This window comes from Eleutherodactylus coqui, chromosome 12, assembly GCF_035609145.1.
Source record: "Eleutherodactylus coqui strain aEleCoq1 chromosome 12, aEleCoq1.hap1, whole genome shotgun sequence".
NCBI lineage: Eukaryota > Metazoa > Chordata > Amphibia > Anura > Eleutherodactylidae > Eleutherodactylus > Eleutherodactylus coqui.
In genome coordinates, this window is record NC_089848.1 from 107,466,173 (window position 1) to 107,486,265 (window position 20,093).

General features: G+C 48.0%; 1 protein-coding gene across 3 annotated transcripts in view; it reads right to left on the minus strand.

The window, feature by feature from the left end:
* Positions 1–20,093, minus strand: part of EPC1 (enhancer of polycomb homolog 1) — an 88,893-nt gene that overhangs the window by 43,321 nt on the left and 25,479 nt on the right. The window lies entirely within an intron of this gene.

Genomic DNA, 20,093 nt, shown 5'->3' on the forward strand with positions numbered 1-20,093 from the left:
AAAAGGCGTCTTAAGTTGAATGCACAATTCCGTTGAGGACAAAAAAGTCCATTGGAGGTCATCTGAAAACACCCACAGCAAAATAGTGAAAGATGTGCTAAAAACAATGCACATGTAAGAGCTCGTTCACACTAGCATCGGAGGTTCCATTTGGAAGCTCTGTTCTGATTTCCGCTACAGACTAGGCCCAAGTAGAGCAGCAAGCTGCGCCATCACATCCTCTACATTTCAGACTGCTGTCTGACAATCACATGGATCCTATTATATTAAAGGAGATGTCCCGAGGCAGCAAGTGGGTCTATACACTTCTGTATGGCCATAATAATGCACTTTGTAATGTACATTGTGCATTAATTATGAGCCATACAGAAGTTATAAAAAGTTTTATACTTACCTGCTCCGTTGCTAGCGTCCTCGTCTCCATGGTGCCGACTAATTTTCGCCCTCCGATGGCCAAATTAGCCGCGCTTGCGCAGTCCGGGTCTTCTGCTTTCTTCTATGGAGCCGCTCGTGCCAGAGAGCGGCTCCGTGTAGCTCCGCCCCGTCACGTGCCGATTCCAGCCAATTAGGAGGCTGGAATCGGCAGTGGACCGCACAGAAGAGCTGCGGTCCACGAAGGTAGAAGATCCCGGCGGCCATCTTCAGCGGTAAGTATTGAAGTCACCGGACCGCCGGGATTCAGGTAAGCGCTGTGCGGGTGGTTTTTTTAACCCCTGCATCGGGGTTGTCTCGCGCCGAACGGGGGGGGGGGGGGGGGGGGGGGGGTTTAAAAAAAATGGGGGTCTGTTTGGCGCCATCATAAGACAGACGGTGCCGCTTGGCCAAGGGGTGCCGTTTTTCTGGACCTTGAACGGAGCAGGAAAAATGGAGCTTCCAAGCCCTAATGTGACAAAGATCCAAGTAAAATTCTTTATATCACTTATATGGGAAACCACGATGGGAAACAGCGGCCTTTGGCTATAATCCAAGTACTAAAAGGAGCTCAATTATGGGAAATGACTGATAAGAATCCTTAAAGGGGTGTTTCACTTCTACCTACTGCGGACCTACCCTCAGGATAGGTAATCAATAGCAGATCAGTGGGGGTCCACCACCTAGGAGTCCCTGGCAATCAGCTGTACCCCCCAGATCAGTGTTCTTGTGTACTGAGCCATGCAGGAAGCAGACAGCACCGTACACTGCATAGTGGCAGAACCCTGAAGATCTATTGTTAACCTACCCTGAGGACAGGTCATCAAGAGTTGGAAGTAGGAAAACCCTTTAAAAAAAAGGTTTTCCCAAGTGAACCCTCAAGTTACAATGGCCTAGAGATACCCTTCAACAAATAGTGGCCGTTCCTTAGTATGTTGAGTGTGACAGACGCGTTAGTAAGCACGGACACGTCCCTGACGCATATATCTGTATTACACTCAAGTTCGACACTAACAACCAATGAGGTTGAATCAGACAAGCCAAGTAACCAATCAGGTTGCTGGATTAGTGAATCAGAACCAATGAGGTTGCTGGAATTGCTCCATAGTGCTGAACTTGAGTGTAATATAGATATATGCGTCCCTGACAACACCCATGTATTACCGCAGAGCATGCTCTGATTGGCTGCCTAGTAGCATCTGTCTGCAGTACTACATATAGTCCTCCCAATTACATATGGATGCACGACCAGTCTATGCGGCAAGCAGCCACTGCAAGGGTGACCGTTCGTGAATTAGGGGGCAAGTATATAGAGGACACCTTTTGAACTTCGCTTTCATTATAGGACTCAGAGCGGACACATTCCCTTTAGACAACTTTGTAAATGCTGAGCTGCAGGTCTGATCACAGCCGGTTTAAACCACTTCTGGACCGCCATAAACGTACTGCGGTCTTGAAGTGTGTATGGAGCGGGCTCAGAATTAGCCAATGACATGTAACCTCCCGATAGAGGACAGTCTGCACCGTCATTTACAGGGATTCTGGTTCCCCATATAAAGTTCGACACTTCGAGGAGGATTTCCTGAACATTTTCTTGGTTGGTCGGTAAAGATCTTACAGAACATCAAAGGGATCTGATTGTTGGAAGGTATCAGTCAGGAGGAAGAAGCCAAAACATCTCCATGGCATCACATGTACCACGGGACACAGGGGGGACCATCAGCAAGAAGGGGGCCAAAACATCTCCATGGCATCACATGTACCATGGGACACAGGGGAGACCATCAGCAAGAAGGGGGCCAAAACATCTCCATGGCATCACATGTACCATGGGACACAGGGGAGACCGTCAGCAAGAAGGGGATTGCATTCAACACAATAGTGACATCACCAAGAACTGGACAGCCCTCAAAAATTAATGGAAGGACCGGAAGAAAAGTGGTGCATGAGGCGGCCAAGAGGCCGACAACATCAAAGGAGCTGCAGGAGTTTGTGGCAAGTCCTGTTGTGTAGTCATGTGACAACCATCTTTATGTTCTTCATATGTCTCAGCTGTGGGGGAGGAGGACAAGATGGAAGCCTCCCCCTCTAACAAGAACATCCAAGCCCGCCCGTGTTTTACCAAAACCTCCATCCCATCTGCAAGAAGTCCAGAAAGGATGTTTGGTGTAAAGCCAAACCTGCAGTCACCAGAAGACCCCCAGACCACAGCGACGATGGTGGGGGCAGCATTATGTGGAGGGCTGTTCTGCTGATTGAACCAGGGCTTTAGCCAAGGGGGATGGGATTACTAACAGTCCCAAATATCAGTCCATGTTGCCACAAAACCTTCCGGCTTCGGCTGAAAAGCTGAAGATGAATTACACCTTTCAGGACAACAACTCCAAGCAGACGGACAAATCACCAAGAGAGTCGAACCTCAGTGTAAGATCTGTGGGTGACCTGAAGAGGGCGCTGCACACCAGATGCCCTCAAATATCACAGATTTGGAACTTTTATAGGGACACGTATGCAAAAAGACTGGCTGTGGTCATAAAGTCAAAAAGTACATCAACAAAAGCATTAGGATTTAGGGCGCGCTGTTTATGCAACCACATGGAAATATTTTGGGGGAAAAACACGTTTGTTATTGAAGGTGAAAATAAATGTGAAATAATTCATCTTGATGGATTTTTCGATGTGACATTCTAACAGGGGGGTGTAGGCTTTAAGATGCACGGCACCCCGCAGCGGCACCTGAACAGTTAACAGCTGCCAGCTATCAGAGACAGCTGACGGCCGCGGAGTACCCTGGATATTGAGCGTCTACGCACCCCTGTTAAAATGTCATGTTTAAATAGCCAACAAAGATGAATAATTTCAGATGTATACCCACCATTATAATGCAATCCCACTATATTATAAATACAGATTGTCAAAAAGAGTCAAATCACCTGGAAGTGGTCGGCTGGATAAAACCTCCGTGATTGTAACATTGATAGCAGCGATTACAATATCAGAGCAAAAAGGAGCGTTTATTGTGGAGAACCGACCCCTTGTAGCTTGGATACAAGATGTGATACAGGCGGGCATGCAGGCGCTAGTACCCTGTTGTACCACCTCTAGCTTGGATACAAGATGTGATACAGGCGGGCATGCAGGCTCTAGTACCCTGTTGTACCACCTCTAGCTTGGATACAAGATGTGATACAAGCAGGCATGGAGGCTCTGGTAGCCTGTTGTACCCCCTCTAGCTTGGATACAAGAGGTGATACAGGCGGGCATAGAGGCTCTAGTACCCTGTTGTACCGCCTCTAGCTTGGATACAAGATGTGATACAGGCGGGCATGGAAGCTCTAGTACCCTGCTGTACCACCTCTAGCTTGGATACAAGATGTGATATGGGTGAGCATGGAGGCTCTAGCACCCTGCTGTACCACCTCCAGTTTGGATACAAGATGTGATACAGGCGGGCATGGAGGCTCTAGTACCCTGTTGTATCGCCTCTAGCTTGGATACAAGATGTGATACAGGCAGGCATGGAGGCTCTAGTACCCTGGTGTACGGCCTCCAGCTTGGATACAAGATGTGATACAGGCGGGCATGGAGGCTCTAGTACCCTGTTGTACTACCTCTAGCTTGGCTACAAGATGTGATATGAGCAGGCATGGAGGCTCTAGTACCCTGTTGTACTGCCTCTAGCTTGGATACAAGATGTGATATGGGTGGGCATGGAGGCTCTAGTACCCTGTTGTACTGCCTCTAGCTTGGATACAAGATGTGATATGGGTGGGCATGGAGGCTCTAGTACCCTGTTGTACTGCCTCTAGCTTGGATACAAGATGTGATATGGCAGGACATGGAGGCATACAGGTCCCATATGGTATACTGCCACAAATCAGTCCACATTTGCTGTAACAGGGTGGTTTCACACCTGCACCCAGAGTTCCACTTTCCTGCTTTGTTGCTCCCTGAACCAGGCAGAAAAGGGGAATCCCTGTGACTGAATGGCTCAGTCTCAGGACAGAACCTAACGAACCCCAGTGATTATAATGGGGTTCATTCGGTTTTCACTCAGCTGCCCGGCTTTTGGGCAGAAGAAAAAAATTCTGCACGCAGCGTTTTCGTCCGCTATTTTGAGCTGGATCTGTGGGGAAACCTCCGAATGAAAATAAAGTGCTGAATCTCTGAACCTAAAGTGGTTGCGCTTTTCTTAGGCTGCCTGTCCACGGGCGTTGCGGTATGCCATGGCCGATTGCCACTGCGGGATACCGCCGCCCAGAAGCAGGAACCGGCAGATGGATCCCCGCTGTCAGTATATCTGTGAGATAGGCTGACCGCGGAGAATCGTGGTAAATTGGCAGCATGCTGCGAATTGCTGCCCGCAAGCGGAGAATCTATGGAGAGCTCTCACTGCGTTCCCGCGGCCGGATTATTGCCACGGGGAACGCAATTCAAAAAAGCCTGTGGACAGGCAGCCTTAGGGTTCTTTGACACAGATTTGTTGCAGAAAGTTCTCAATTGGGCTTGCACATATCCATGCACCACTTTATTCAGATGGAAGGGGGTTTTCAGTTACAGAATTTTCTGCAACAAGTCTGCCCGCAGCCGCACCCCAGGGGCTCCATCAACTTAAATGGGCACGGAGCTTTTCAGACTTTATTAAAATCACCAGAACAAACAAATATAAGAAATCTTGTAACAACGTTGATTAGAGAAAACTGCCTTTCCTCCTCCCCTTATCCTCTCGTGATGAAATGTTCAGTCACTGAAAAACTGATCAAAACCATCTTGGTAAAAACAAGACTGATCATGAACTGCTTGCAGCCAAGATCAAATTCCGTAGTATTAAGAAAGTCGCTCAACTGCGAAAACCGAACACCTCCAAAATTCCTTAATCACACACTATGGAGGTAGCAAACCGATTCGAACTGCCTGACACATCGGAGACGCATCCAGAGAAACTACGGAGCGATATGCAGTCTACGGTTATGGAAACAATCAGTAAGCATCTCACCTGTAAGAAGCAGGAAAAACAACGCTACTGGTTGTCCGAGCAAACCCTCAGAACAGCCGATAACAGAAGAGCAGCAAAGGCCGACGGCAACAAAGACGAAGTTCGGCAACTAAATGCCGAGGTCTTTCCTTGCCACTTGCTGAGCAAGGGAATGGACTGGAATAAGCGCTGCGAACAACCCGAAGCAGAAGCCATGAAGGGCCGTATGTGAGGCCTATTCTCACAGGTCACGATGGCCGAAAAACCATTGGCACAATCAAAGGCAAAAATGGGAAGAACTGAATGACTAACATCAAGGATGGGTGGGGGGAATACTCTGAGGAACTAGATGCCTGCAGCCACATAGCTGGACCATTGCATGAGCTGGAGCCGGTGGACTTGGAGCCTCCATTATGGAGTCAGAAGTGGTTATGGCAATGAAACAAATAGCCAAAAATAAAGCAGCGGGCATAGATAACATACCGGCAGAGCTAGTGCTGCCAATAGCAGTATACAGTGCTGTGCCAGGCAGTATGGGTATCCACACAATGGCCACTGGACTGAGAAGGATCTGTCTTCACCCCTCTACCAAAGACCGGTGACTCCCAGGATATCTCCAACTACCGAACAATAGCCCTCATTCCGCATACAAGCAAGAGCCTTCTTAGGATTATACGGGGAAGACTGAGATCAGTAGTTGAAGTGGCGCCCCCTGATGTGCAGGCAGCACCGGCGAGGAAGCGGCACCCACCACCATATTGCAAAACCTGCGATGGACCATTGAAAAAGCATGAGAATACCAAAAGAATATCTGCCTGTGCTTCATCGACTACATCAAGACCTTTGACTGCGTCGACCATGACAAGCTATGGCGCCCCCTACAAGAGCCGGGCGTATTGGCACATCTAGTCAAGCTGATCAAATCACTTTACACCAATCAAAAGGCCGCTGTGAGAACACAGTATGGAGAGACAGATTGGTTTGGGATTGGCTAAGGCGTCCGGCAGGGCTGCATCCTCTTACCCTTCTTGTTTAACCTATATGTGGAAGTCATCATGTGTAAAATAGTCCAAAACGCATTGGAAATCGGGGTGAAAATAGGCGGAAGAAACATCAATCTCCGTTCTGCGGATGACACAACTCTGCCTGCAGAAACAGAAGCCGGTCTGAAGCCGCTGATATGGAAGATTAAAACTGAAACTGATAAAATGGGCTTCTACGAGGCCGTAGAATGCGTGCGAGACTTCATCTTCCTTGGTGCGAACATTGACCAGGCTGGAGAGTCTATGCCAGAGATAAAACGTAGGATAGCATTGGGACGAAGTGTGACCCAGACTCCCCGGAGGGCAGGATGATCAGACTCAGACTCACGGATTTCGGCCCAGTAATGCAAGCAAAGTCGCTAGAAAAAAAATCTATAATGCTTGGAGAGATCAGTGGCAAAAGACGACCCAGAGCCAAAGGACACGATGGCGGATACTGTCAGAGCAGATACTGGCGTGGATATCACACAACTGAAAAAAAGCAAAGCTGAAAAACATGGAGGGAGCTCGCCTGTAGGGTCGTCGAGGGCCGTGAACAACTAAACGGCTAACAACAACAAGAGAGACTACCAGATCACTGACAGATCAGATTACATGCTGCCCATAAAGGTCTATAGAGGGGGAGAGACACAAAGAAGGGGTGCTGCAGCAGCTGGCAGTGAGGGCTCATCCACAGTTTAGCTCCATCCTAGGAATTGAACAATGACAATTATGAAAGCTCCAGATGCAGCACACGCGGACTATAAAGGGTTACGCACTCAGCATATTCCATGATTACATGGCGTGCAGCACAATTTTGTCTGCTATTTTGGCGGAAAATCAGCAAGAGAGGCTCTGAGTCTCTGCAATGAAACCCAAGTGATTTACGGTCTTGGAGCTACTGAAATTGCATCTGCACGCCTTGGTTTCTGAATAGGACATGATCGTTAAAGGGGAGCTCCTCTAGTTTCTGTGTACAGTATCTACACCAACCAGGCTTCATCATTAGGGATGGAGGCGGCAAAGGGCAAAACTGGCACACAAAAAAATCCAGGATGCAAGTTGTAATGGCAAAATATAGTGTTACTGCTCATGTCCACCTTGTAAGGAAATGCTGAGTAAGAGATTAGAACACCAGCATGCTAAACGGCTCTGATTAAAGCGCAACACATCCATAAGATCTGGGTCTGAGAGCTGCGGAAACTAATGACCAAGCCGAGTCTGCACAGATGGCCGCCAGACGCTCCACTAACACACATGCTCATCCATCACATCAACGGCCAAAAATACTCCGATCACCAGAACCTCCCTGAATAAGAGGAAAGCCGTTCTACTAACACAATATACAGCCGTCCTCAAGCTGGGGGTCTCCTCTACACCAAAGATGTCCATTAGGGGGTCTAAACAGATATCAATTCATTCAACTAAAGGTGGCAGGGGCAACTACTACCAAAACCACAAAAGAAAAACCATCCCCCCCCCCCCCCCAAAGAAAAATAGACTACAAAAGAAAACAATACCACGGGAGCTACTGTTATCAGACAAGTATTGCGCAACCATTCGCCACGTGTGGGCATCAGGCGCTTATACTCACTTTTTCAGTGTTGGTCAAAACCAGATCACTGCATGGTTGATAGTATTGTAGTCCTTAGGGACTGTCTGACAGCCGCCTGTAAATTCAGTCTCTGAACCAAATCAGTTGGTCAGATTTAAAGCAGTTTCCCAAATTAAAGAAATTTGGCAGAGAGCATGAAATGGTTAAAGACAATAGATTCACAGACTGCAGCGCCTGGACACACAGATACACATACAAGCAAGCACAGTGCACCACCGGGGGCCCCGACTGGCTGCAGTACTCCTCTGTACACAGACACGACACTGCAGCAGTGAGTAAACAGAGGCCGGCACAGTCCACGCTAGCCTGCAGTTTTTAATTTCACATCTCCTGCTCCATACCTAATAACCTGGAAAACCCCTCTAATGCTCTTTCCTCTTAACTCGTTAGTGACCGGCCCATTTTGCCCCTCAATGAGGCCATTTCCTTTCATTTTTTTTTCATTGTTTTTTTTTTGAAAGTGCCGTAAGTTTTATATCTTTGTGTCTATCTAGCGGTATTCGCTTTATTTCGCAGGACAAGTTGTATTCTTTTAATGGCAGCACTTTGGGGAACATATAATTTGCTGCAAAACTTAAAATTTAATTTATGTGTTCTTGTTTTTGCAAACATAAAACACCTGGAAAATAAAACCTCTCAGTTGCCGCATTACAAGACCAGTGGCTTGTAATACGTGGCTGCAGCTTCCTCATGTTATTCCAATAAAGAAGAGGATGTTTAATGAATGCTGCCCGGTTCTTCTCCTTTTCTGCATTACAAGACCCAGAACAGTAGGAGGCCTTATGTTTAATGGGACAACCTGGAGTTTATTGGTACCATTTTGGGCCAAGATGAATTTTAGCTAATTTGTTTTATTCCGCTTTTCAGTAGATCGGTGCAGCACAACACAAATAACGCAGCAACTCAAGAGGACTTTAACGGTGTTCATTGTGGCGCATAAATAACTTTTCCCCTCATTCTGCGAGTCAATACGATTACAGCAATACCAAATTTATGTAGATTTTAAAATCTATTTTTACACTTTATAGAAAAAAAATGAAAACTTTGCAACATGGCAAATTACGTTCTTCCGCTGCGGCCAAAGCTCCCATTGAGGGGGGGGGGGGGGGGGGGGGGACAAACAAAAAAAAACACGAACATGCTGCGGTCAGCAAATCCGCACCGCAGCGGTGGCTTCTACCGGCTTAGCCGCAGCGGATTTGCTGTCCCGTGTGGACGAGATTTCTGAGAAATCTTGTCCACATGGCTGGCTAATCCCAGAATTAGCGGCTGCATGCGGATTTGCCGCGGCGAAATTCCGCCCCGTGTAAACCAAGCCTAAGGCTGCCTTTACGCGGGCGAGCACGATATGGCGCTGTGATTCACGCTCGCCATCCATGTCAAATACCTGAGCACGCAAGGAGTTATCACTTTGGGGATGCAAGGAACCTCAGCAGAGTCTGACCAAATTCAAAAGCATGGGGTTCATATTTGTGCACCTCAAAACACACAGATCTGTGATTTTGACGCCCGTGTGAAGGTGGCCTAAAGCCCATAACTTTACATTTTTTCCACCTTCGGAACAGTGTCAGGTCTCGTTTTGTGCTTTTCAGCGATACCATTTTGGGATATGTGCAACGATTTTTTTACTTCGTTCATTATTTGGGATAAATACATACTACACTGCACTTCTTCTGTAACGCAGTATACTATGCATATGCCCAGATGTCTGGCAGACATGGAGGTCTTTGTCAGGCCTCTTGCAGCCATAGTACCCCATCAGCACCTCCATCATATTGTGGGGTGTCAAGGGGGAGCCTCCTTCCCCGTTACCCACTTCCATGCCGCAATCGCTACTGGTCACAGTATGGATAAAGTTTAAACAGTCAGTTAAGCTCCGAGCACCCAACGTGCGCCTGCTATATTGCAGGAGCTTTAAACTCGCACCGTATATTTTCTAGTGACAGCCCCAAGTGCTGTATAGTTACGGAACTTGGTCACTAAAGGGTTAATATGCAGTGATCACCACAGCTTGAGATACGAGCTACAAAAGGTTGAGGGTCTCTGATTCAGACCAGGGCTACAGTGTGAACTCCCGCAGGATCTGAATGAGATGGATCATGCAGGCATAATGATCAAACGAAGATTGTCCGGTGCAAGTCGGTAACCATTCAGCTATGGATGACAGATGGATGTGAAAAACGGACACATGTAACGCATGCGGTGTCACACGGACAAGCAATGAAATTGGTCTGTTGGTCCCACTCTCCTTCCCTGGGAGTGAAGCGCCGGCACGTATTTTTCTGCCTTGAACAGGACAGCGCACCCGGCGTCTGAGTAAAAGCCGAGGAAATGTGTTTAATATGAAATATAGAATTACAGGACAAAAAAGTGTACCAAACATTCAGCAGGACTTTAGAAGTCCGTAAGCTACAGGTGGTTTTTAAAGACAAGTCCTAAGAAATGGCGCAATATTCTCCTGAAAGGTAAGCAGCGCCTGAGGAGGGTCACAATCACACAACCGTAACATGAAGCCGTGAGGAAGCGGCAAACATGGATTCTAACAAGATGGAAGCCTTTCCCTGAAGAGTCCTCTGTGAGGATCCCGTACTGTTAGCGCCAAATAGGTTGCTTCCACGAAGTGCCGCTGCCACACAGGCGGATCCGACAACGAATGCAACAGACGCTTTAGAGCTCATTTACACCGGCGTATTTCTTACATGTATAATAGACAGCATAAATCCTAGTGATTTGCATTGGGGTAGCCGGACAAGCACATTTTACGCACATTAAATTTGACCGAAATTGCCCATTAGAAGTCTATGGGACTGCACAAACACGCAGCAAATGTGCAATTGTATGCATATGGAAACGGAGGGGGGAAAAAAAAAACAGCATCCATTGGACCCTTCCAGTAGGTTTGTTTTATTTTTTGCACTCTTGAAAAACAAAAAACGCAGTCAATGTGCCTACAACACCTATAGAAAAAGCATAAGTGCCTAATATACATAAACAGACCACAAATCCACTGCTTATGTCATGGACCTGGGGGCCACCATCAGGGCCACAGACTATTGCAGTATTTATCTCTTTGCATCAGAGTATTTAGACGGGGAGATTCTGCCTCTATAGATCAGCCAGAAGATCCTTAGATCTCACATCTGATCCCAGCTCAGTATATTGCATCATCTGGGGGAGCGGATATCTCCAGTCCCAGGAGCAGCTATAGGCAACACTCTTACACTCCATCCGTCTCTTTTGAACTAGAGATTATTCTGAATGAAAGCATTCTTTCTAGCTAAATATTATTGGGAACTTGAAGCACGGCTACCTACCGCACACCTACCTACCGCGCACCTACCTACCGCGCACCTACCTACCGCGCACCTACCTACCGCTCACCTACCTACCGCGCCTCTGAACTCATGCAAAGCTTTAGCTTCCACTTTAATCAGCTAGCTCTCATCTCAGAAGCAGATATGTTGTTGGATAGACAGATATGGACCCAACACGAGGCCGGCCCTCGCCGTCACAAAAATATCTAGAATAAAACAAAAAAACGGATAGACTATAGAAGTCCTCTGGAGGGATGCGGTTCCACATTCAGACTAGCGGTTCAGATTTGTATTCAGCTAATTCTCGCCGTTTGAATCTTGTCCCATATTAAACACTATAGAACGTTGGTCCCTGATGAACGGTTTGTAATCTGACAGGGAAACGCGTCGAGCCGTTCTATAACATACAGCAACTTTCTCAAATACGTTAAGGCCTCAATAATATTTAAAACCCAGAGCAGATCACCCGCGTGTGATTCGCATCTAACATTTCCCATTGGAATGCATTGACCACCCGCGGGTAGATAAATAGCCGCCGATGGTATTTAAAGGTGATTTAAAAATTTCATGTGTGTGAAAAGAAACGCGACCTGCTCCATTTAAGTGCGGATCACGCGTGCGGGAACTCACAGATCAATTGATCTCCTGCATGAAAAAAAAAGGGAATTTAAACTCTTCCACATAGCATCCACAGCAGAAATCCGCGTTACATATCCGCAGCGGACCCGATTTTCCCGGTGGACATGAGGCCTAAGGGTGAATGCAGGTGGCTGGGTCAGATCCCGCTGCGAGAATTCTCACAGCGGGACGTGATCCGCAGCTCGCCTCCTCCGGCATCTTCTCTCTGCTCTGGCTGGCGCACAGCCACACATTCGCAGAGTCGGCGCATCAGTGGTGACGTTTCTGTGTTGGTCTCTGCGAGGCTCGTACAGAAATAGTACATGCCGCGATTTGTTTACTGCGTGAGTTTTCATGCGGTCAGATCGCAGCTGTCTGCAAAGGATTCCATAAATCAATGCAATCCTATGGCAGCAGGCACGGCCGGAAATTCTGTGTGAAATCTCGCCACGGAATTTCCGCCCGTGCGCATTCACCCTAAAGGACAGAATAAAGTCAGCTTGGATGTGTGGGCTTCTATAGCACACCTAATCCTGTTCCAATCACCAAAAAAAAAACGGACCATGCAAAACTTCAGCTCAAATCAGACAACTGCTGAGCGGCCCTCAGGGACCCACTAGACGCGATACACAATGATTTATTCCGTTCAAAAGCAATTGCCAAAAATTATTTCAATAGAATCTAAACTTAATGTCAACGAAGACTGAAGGCTATGGCTTAGTGGCAGGCGGGTATTTCTTCGGGTCTCCGTTACGATCTGTAAGATAAATGGTTTCTCGGTTCAATCTTCTGCGAGAAGCTTCTTGTAACCCTGAATGAGCGACGCCGCTTTCTGCAACGTCATTCACAACACCCGGCGGCTCACGGTTTTCATTCCCCTTTTGTACCCAGGATCCTCCTTCCATGCTGAAGACTTTGTCGAGGAAATCGGCGTGGATAGAAAATCTTGTGAAGAAAGAGGTTTGTAAAGAAAAAGTCAGTTTGGTGCAGAATGTACCTCAAGTTTATTTTCTTCTTCCTCTTCACCTCTGACGTTTCAGACGGGCGATCGCGATACCGTCACAACAAAATTGCAGCAAAATCTTTTTCTGCGATTTTTGAGCATGTCTTATCTTTGGGCATGCCCTCACATCGCCCATTATTTTCAATGGGGCGGCACAGCATCACACCGCCTGCTAGGTGCACTAAGCGTGATGCGAGCTTTACCCATTGAAAACAACGGAAGACATGTTGTGATCCGCCGCCGCTGTTGTCAGCTGCACCAGAGGATCGCTGCTTCCCCGTAGTGAGAGGAGACGTTTTGATTCAAAAACTGCTATCAGCTGTGCCGGAGGATGGTGGAGTTTCTTCCATTGTTTTCAATGGGAGGCCTCGCATCACATCGCGTGCACCTAGCACATGGTGTGATGCTGTGAGAGATGGGACGTGCCGCGATTTGTTTACATAGTATGGCATCACAACTATGAAAATCTGAAGCATTAGAAGCAATCTTAAACTATGTGACTAACGATCATGTGACATTACTGCTGTATTCGCCACATAAACTATTACTCGTTCCATACTATATATCGATATCAAAAATCGGTCTTCTAATTTCATCCCAATGGATCCTGCGATCGCAGTTTAAGAGCCAGAAGGTTTCTTGGCACATAAGCAGCTTTCACTTCTGTCCTCCCCTCGTAGGGTTAATGACCCTTTCAATGCCATAGTATCTGAAGGAGGTCAGATGAGGCCTGGTGCGGCTCCACATAGATTCTTCTCTCCCAAACTATTTATATCCACCATATGTTCTGAAATTCGGCATTTTTACTTCGCTGATCATCAGCCAGTTTCCAGGCAGCACATTGTCACCGGTCATGGGTGTCCGAATATCATAACACGAGCCATCATCACTTACCTGGAAGATGTAACCGAGTCATAAGACACCCCCAGAGCCCCCTATACGCTGTCTGATAGAATATCGCTACATATGTTTAACCCATCCCACGATATCCGTGCATCCGCTGCTGTACGGTGTGGAAGAACTCGCAGCGCCTTGATATTCTGACTGTTTTTCACTGTAACAACTTCCATGTTTCGAGGAGGACGGAGCCGCGAGCAGCCAATCACTGAGGGTAGTTCTTCGTGGGTCTTGTAGGTTTCATCATCCGCACGGTTGGCCTTGTGTTGTGGGGGATTACTAGGAGCATGAAGAGCAGCGTTACCTGCGATGTCCTCACTATCCCCAATCACGACAAAAACCTGATAAATTACCTAGATTACCAGTAAATTTCAGATTAATATCACTAAGAGATGCAACAAATTCTGGTCTGACTGCAGCACCTCCGCCCCATACAGTCACTATGTCGTCTATGAACCCACCGCACCGCTGTATGTGGCGGAGATACGAATTACTGAATGACAAGACAACATTCTCTTCCCACCAGGAAACATATTGTATATATAAGCCGACCCAATCACAGCCGGCGCGCGATCATTCACAGCCATTCAGTGAATGACATCACTGAATGGCTGCGATTGGCTCATCGAGCGCCGGCTGTGATTGGCTGGCGCTTGATCCAATCACAGCGCTTACTTGCCGACGGCGGGGAGAATTCAATATCGAGCTGAGAGACGACAGCAGGGAGAATTACATAGCAGTTTGCAGGACTGCCGGGGAGACCATCGCCCCGGGGACACAGGCGCCAGCTGGGAGGGGAGTATTGCGCCCCGGGGACACAGGCGCCAGCTGGGAGGGGAGTATTGCGGGGTTTTTTTTTAATCTAGTCTAGCTAGGCTTATACTCGAGGCACCTAGTTTTCACAGTTTTTTGTGGTAAAATTAGGTGCCTCCGCTCATACTTGGGTCACCCTGTTGGGTTTCCAGCAGAATTATGCACGGATTTCTGCTGCGGTTTTACAGGGGAAATCCACGCAAACACAGATTCCACCGCGAACACACCTGAAATGGCCTGGAAACCGTACCAACCAGAAGGGAGGCACCAGACATCCACAAGGTCCGGCCGTGGACATGAGACCGAAGGGTAATAAACTTCCTAAAAGTGGCTCTGAATACTCTGAGGGGTGCAGATCTTATAATTGGGTGATTTATAAACACAGGCTCCTCAAACCTACTTCAAAACTGAACAGGTCCCTGAAAAAAACTGAGCCTGGGAACGTTCATCTGAATTTGAAATATCGCTGCTATACTTATTAGCTTCGTAGCGACCAGGAAAAAAAAAAAAGTTAAACAACGATGCTGAGCTAATGTGAATATACGGTAAATATTAACTATTGAAAGGCAGGACCGTATTACAAGAAAATGGCAAAGTTTGAAAAATGCTAATTTTTCCAAATTTGTCCAACACTTAAAAACTTCTCTCTAAATAAACACAAAAGATACCAACCAGAATCTACCGAGTATTTTAACCCCTTCACGACCAATGACGTACATTTACGTCATGAAGCCGCGGGGTATGTATGAAGAGAGGTTGCCACGCAACAGCTTGACACCCGTAGGCAATAGCCGCGAGCAGCCGATCGTGGCTATTAACCATTTAAATGCCGCTGTCAGTTCCGCATTTAAATCCCCCGATGTTCGGGGGTCCCGCACAGCCCCCCCCCGCGGTGAGATCGGGGGAGCCGTGCAGGTGTCATGGCAGCCAGGAGCCTAATGAAAGACCCCAGGGCTGCCTTAACAGACTGCCTATGAAGCCATCCCCGTGGGGTGGCTTGATAGACTGCCTGTCAAAAAGCAGTATGACGTAACACTATAGCATTACGTCATACTGCAGGAGCGATCAAAGCATCGCATCTTAAAGTCCCCCAGGGGGGCTTCAAAGTAATGTAAAAAAAAAAAAAAAAAAGTTTTTTTTATTTGAAAAAAAAAAATAAAATTGTAAAAGTTTAAATCACCCCCCTTTTGCCATATCTATTAGTAAAAAATCTAAATAAATTAAAAATATGTTTTTGGTATCGCTGCGTCCGTAAAAGTCCGAACTATCAAAGTAACGCATTATTTTTCCCGCATGGTGAACGTTGTCCGAAAAAAAAATAAAGAACGCCAGAAATGCATTTTTTTTTAGTTGCCCCCGTCTCCCAGAAAAAACGCAATAAAAAGCGATCAAAAAGTCGTACACATTCCAAATTGATACTATAAGAAACTACAGGACATTAAGCAAAAAATGAGACCTTGCTCAACTATGTCAACGGAAAAATAAAAAAGTTATCGCGCGCAGAACATGACGGCAGAAAATTTAAAATAATTTTATGTCTTTGAAAAAAAAAAAAGGGGGGGGGGGTATAGTAAGAAAAAAACCTATACAAGTTTGGTATTGTAGTAATCGTACCGACCCATAGAATAAAGTTATCATGTCGCTTTTGTTGCCATCCGTGCGCTGTAGAAACAAGACGCACTAAAAAATGGTGAAATGTCATTTTTTTTTTCATTTTACTCCACTTAGAATTTTTTAAAAGTTTTTCAGTACATTATATGGTACTTTAAATAGCACCATTAAAAACTACAACTTGTCCCACAAAAACCAAGCCCACATACAGCGACGTCGATGCATAAATAAAGGAGTTATGATTTTTTTAAGGGGGGGGGGGGGGGGAAACGAAAATGGGAAAAAAAAGCGTCGCGTCATTAAAGGGTTAAGTAATTCCAAGAAACACTTGAATAAATAATAGCATTCCAAAGTTACCACAAACTGAAGAGGTCATGAGACATTGGGCCAAACTGTCTTGTGGGGCGAGTGGTTTAATAGGACAGGAGGCCTGAAGGCGCCCCGGCTAAGGTGCAGGCGCCCCAACTTGGCTACCAGGGGCTCGTCTGAAAGAAGGAGAACACAAACCTCTACAATGTACCTCAGCATTAAACATCTGACCCATCACACCACACAAGCAGCAACAGCCAGCATGCACTGGTCCCAAAGACCCCCTTAAGAGAGCGTTCACTAACAGCGGGCACGGTCCCAATCTCCTACAGTGGAAGGTCCGCTCCATGGGTGCAGATTCTGACGAGGAGCCGCAGCAGTTTTTCCCTGAAGGGGCGGAGTCTGCAGCTGGCAAAACCTACACCAATTTTGCGTATTTTGACACACTTTTTGCTGCATAATTTGGTGCGGATTCTCCACTTGGTGTGAAGGTACCCCAATAGATGGCAGCAGGAGGGGACCAACCTCAGCATACGGACTAAGCTGGATGAACCTATGCACTCACTAATATTAGGAGGACTAATTGTACATGCAGGAGGTTAATAGTGGAGAGTTTTTGGATTGCAGAGACGACCATTTCAGGGTGAACCCCCCTGCCCTTAGGTAGGGGTATTGCAGAGCTATGATAGGGGTCATCCAAGCGCCCAGTCTCCTATATTTATCAGAAACGTGCCATGGAGGAAGCTGGTTAGGGTGCTATGGTAGATGGGGGCTCTGTGAGGAGTCCCTAGCAGTCCATATCCCACCCACCTTAATATCTGACAGAGGCACCCCCCCCCCCTGCACACGGGCACAAATTCCGCAACGAAATTTCCCATAGAATTTCCGACCGTGCCCGCTTAGATAATGCGATCCTATGCAGACAGCCGCGATTTGACCATGTGAAAACAAGTGCGGAAAACAAATTGCGGCATGTCCTATTTCTGTGCACCAGAGGCCCGCACAGAAACGGCACTGGTGACGCGCCGGCCGGCACAAAGCAGAGCAGGGAGACCCGGGGAGCCGCAGTGATCACTGAATTCTCACAGCGGGATCCGACCATCTACAGGAGGCCAGAGGCTTATTGGGCGTCATACAGCATTATGGATTAGGAGACGCTGGTCTTGCCCCCGCCACCATTTTTTAAAGGGGGGTTTCTTTTGGGCCGGGTACACATTGGCTGCTAATATTCATGTGACTTGATGGATCAGATTCTTAACTGTACATTTCAAAAAAAGACAAGTTTCCCTTTATCATAGGTCTCCCTTCCCCCACTCGGAGGGTGTATGGTGGTATGAGTCAGTAAGAGTCTGCCACCATACAGGTACACGCGCCCCCTTCCATGCACGCGTGTTTCCTGAATGTAGAGGTGCTGGACTCTCCTGGCAGCGGCTCATCTCCCAAGGGCCCCCCATACTTCCTCGATAGCAGGGGCATATCCAGCCAATAGATATTTAACTGGTATGGCCACTTCTACGGCCAACTACCGGTCATCCATCTCTCACCAGCGGTTTAGTAGCCTGTACTTACAGGGAGGAAAGCAGCATTAATACCGCCATCAGAAGATAGATTACGTACAAAAAGGTTTAAACCGCAACTTCACAGGAGGATCACAAGAAGTAGTGCTGGCCACAGGACAATAGTCCTAATATATACCAACAGCAACCAGCAGTATGGCTCTATGCACAGAAAGGTCTACAAGTAACACCAAGTGTGGCCCAAAGAGCAAACCAACTGCTACATCAGCGCGACATACCCCATCTAGCATCGCCCCAGACTAGCTGCACTTTGTGTTTATCTTCCTCGGGGACATCCGCACAACCGACCGCTCTGAACAAGGATTGGTAGCCAACATCGCGGATCACATCTGCTGCATCATCTGCGCCAGAGGGGCCGGACGTTTACATGCAACTAGTAGAGGTGGTCCGGCCCCCATCTGACCGCTCTGAACAAGGATTGGTAGCCGACCTCACGGATCACATCTACTACATCACCTGCACCAGAGGGGACGGACGTTTACATGCAACTAGTAGAAGTGGTCCGGCCCTCCACCTGACCACTCTGGACAAGGATTGGTAGCCGACCTCGCGGATCATATCTAGTACATAATCTGCGCCACAGGGGCCGGACGTTTACATGCAACTAGTAGAAGTGGTCCGGCCCCCCCCCACTGAACTGCTCCGGAGAAGGATTGGTAGCCGACCTCACGGATCACATCTACTGCATCATCTGCGCCAGAGGGGCCGGACGTTTACATGCAACTAGTAGAAGTGGTCCGGCCCTCCACCTGACCACTCTGGACAAGGATTGGTAGCCGACCTCGCGGATCATATCTAGTACATAATCTGCGCCACAGGGGCCGGACGTTTACATGCAACTAGTAGAAGTGGTCCGGCCCCCCCACTGAACTGCTCCGGAGAAGGATTGGTAGCCGACCTCACGGATCACATTTACTGCATCATCTGCGCCAGAGGGGCCGGACGTTTACATGCAACTAGCAGAAGTGGTCCGGCCCCCCCACCGAACTGCTCCGGAGAAGGATTGGTAGCCGACCTCACGGATCATATCTAGTACATCATCTGCGCCACAGGGGCTGGACGTTTACATACAGCTAGTAGAAGTGGTCCGGCCCTCCACCTGACCACTCTGGACAAGGATTGGTAGCCGACCTCGCGGATCATATCTAGTACATAATCTGCGCCAGAGGGGCCGGACGTTTACATGCAACTAGTAGAAGTGGTCCGGCCCTCCACCTGACCACTCTGGACAAGGATTGGTAGCCGACCTCGCGGATCATATCTAGTACATAATCTGCGCCACAGGGGCCGGACGTTTACATGCAACTAGTAGAAGTGGTCCGGCCCCCCCACTGAACTGCTCCGGAGAAGGATTGGTAGCCGACCTCACGGATCACATTTACTGCATCATCTGCGCCAGAGGGGCCGGACGTTTACATGCAACTAGCAGAAGTGGTCCGGCCCCCCCACCGAACTGCTCCGGAGAAGGATTGGTAGCCGACCTCACGGATCATATCTAGTACATCATCTGCGCCACAGGGGCTGGACGTTTACATACAGCTAGTAGTGGCAGTCCGGCCCTCCAGCTGACCACTCTGGACAAGGATTGGTAGCCGACCATGCGGATTACTTCTAGTATATCATCTGCATCAGAGGGGCCGGACGCTTACATGCAGATAGTAGAGGCAGTCCGGCCCTCCACCTGACCGCTCTGGACAAGGATTGGTAGCCAACCTAGCGACGCGTGGATCACATCTACTGCATCATCAGCAACAGAGGGGCCGGACCTTTACATGCAGCTAGTAGAGGTGATCCGGCCACCCACCGGACTGCTCTGGGCAAGGACTGGTAGCCGACCTCACGGATCACATCTACTACATCATCTGCGTCAGAGGGGCCGGATGTTTACATGCAGCTAGTAGAGGTGGTCCGGCCCCCACCGGACCGCT